The 2,097-nt window shown below is 51.4% G+C and overlaps 1 protein-coding gene across 3 annotated transcripts in view; it reads right to left on the minus strand.

Moving 5' to 3' along the window:
• The window catches only part of RAD52 (RAD52 homolog, DNA repair protein), a 30,042-nt gene that overhangs the window by 27,643 nt on the left and 302 nt on the right, over positions 1-2,097 (minus strand). The window lies entirely within an intron of this gene.

Genomic DNA, 2,097 nt, shown 5'->3' on the forward strand with positions numbered 1-2,097 from the left:
GCGGCCACTGCACTCCAGTCTAGGTGACAGAATGAGACTCCAATTCAAAAAAAAAAAAAGATAGAAGACTTAAAAAAGACACACTTACGGGGCACAGTGGCTCACACCTGTAAACCCAGCACTTTGGGAGGCCAAGGCAAGAGGACTGCTTGAGCCCAGGAATTCAAGACCAGCCAGAGTAACATAGCGAGACACGTCTCTACAAAAAAATAAAAAAAACTAGCCAGCCATGGTGGCATGCACCTGTAGTCCCAGCTACCCGAGAGGCGGAGGCGGAAGGATCACTTGAGCCCAGGAGGTTGAGGCTAGGGTCAGTCATAATTGTGCCACCGCATTCCGGCAGGGGCAACAGAGATCCCCTCTCTAAGTAAGTAAATGAATAAAAAGATACATTTCCCTAAAAAATACCAGACCTGAGGCTACTGAATTACCTGACCCCAGGATGCTGGTTTCTGAGAATGTTTTAAAATGTCTGAGCATTGGACTATAAGTTCTGCGGGGAAATTGTCTTTAAAATGTCTAAAAGCCATTGATGTTCATCAACTAACAGAGAAACAAAACAAAAGCCATACAATGGACTATTGTTCTGTCCTTTAAAAAAAAATGAGGCCAGGTGGGGTGGCTCAGCCTGTCACCCCAGCACTTTGGGAGGCTGAAGCAAGTGGATTGCCTAAGCCTGCGGGTTCGAGACCCACCCGGGCAACTTAGCAAGACCTCATCTCTACAATAAATCAAAAATTAGCCCGGCGTGGTAGCGCACACCTGTAGTTCCGGCTACCTGGAAGGCTGAGTTGGAAGGTTCGCCAAAGTCCGGCAAGTCGACGCTGAGGTGGCTGTGAGTGTGCCACTGCACTCTAGCCCAGGCGATGGAGTGAGACTCAAACTCAAAAAAGAAAAAATGAAGTTCTGACACATACTCCAACATGGATGAACCTTGAAAACATTGTACTAATCAAAATAAGCCACACACAAAAGGATAAATGTGTGATGCAGTATCGAGAATGGTTAAATTTATAGGCAAAAAAAAAAAAAATTAGTGGTACCGGGAGTAGAAGGAATTAATGGGTTTCAGGGTTTATTTCTGGAGTGATAAAAATGTTCTGGGCCAGCCGGGCTCGGTGGCTCAGCCTGTAATCCCAGCACTTTGGGAGACTGAGGTGAGTGGATTGCCTGAGCCTGAGGGTTCAAGACCCGCCTGGGCAACTTGGCGAGACCTCATCTCTACAATAAATCAAAAAAAATTAGCTGGGCGTGGTAGCGCGCGCCTGTAGTTCCAGCTACTTGGAAGGCTGTGGCGGAAGGATCGCCCGAGCCCAGCAGGTCGAGGCTGCGGTGGCCGGGAGCGGCCACTGCACTCCAGTCTGGGTGACAGAGTGAGACTCCAACTCTAAAAAAAAAAAAAACATGTTCTGGGCCAGGAATGGTGGCTCATGCTTGTAATCTCAGCACTTTGAGGGCTGGGGGCAGGGGAGGATCGCTTGAGGTCAGGAGTTCCAAGATCATCCTAGGCAATAAAGCAAGATCCCTTTCCCACACAAAAACTTTTTAAAATAGCTGGGCACGGGGGCCGCGCGCCTGCAGTCCCAGCGACGCGGGAGGCCGCAGCTGGGTGGATCTCTTGAGCTCAGGAGTTCGAGGCTGCAGGGCGCGTGATCGCGCCACCGCCTTCCAGCCTGGGCAACAGAGCCAGACCCTAACTAAAGATATTTTTTAAAAGAAAGAAGGAAAATGTTCTGGACTATGGTAGCGGTTGCGGGTGGTGACTCTAATAATGAACACTGAATTGTCCGTTTACAAGGGTGGACTGCATGTGGCTCGTATCTCAGTTTTATAGAAAGGCTGAACACGCGACTAACCTTAGAGCCAAGCTATCGCTGTTTGTTTTCTAGGGACGGGGTCTCACTCTGCCGCCCAGGCCGGGGGCAGGGGCGCCATCGCCGCGCACCGCAGCCCCCAACCCCGGGGCCCGGCGATCCTCCCGCCACAGCCCGAGTAGCTGGGGCTCCGGGCCCGCGCCACCACGCCCTGCGCCACATTCCTTTTGAACCGATCCTGCCTCCCAACTCCATCCAGCCACGGACGCCGACTTCGGACTCT

This window comes from Carlito syrichta, unplaced genomic scaffold, assembly GCF_000164805.1.
Source record: "Carlito syrichta isolate Samal-C Ts95f unplaced genomic scaffold, Tarsius_syrichta-2.0.1 Scaffold307058, whole genome shotgun sequence".
Lineage (NCBI taxonomy): Eukaryota > Metazoa > Chordata > Mammalia > Primates > Tarsiidae > Carlito > Carlito syrichta.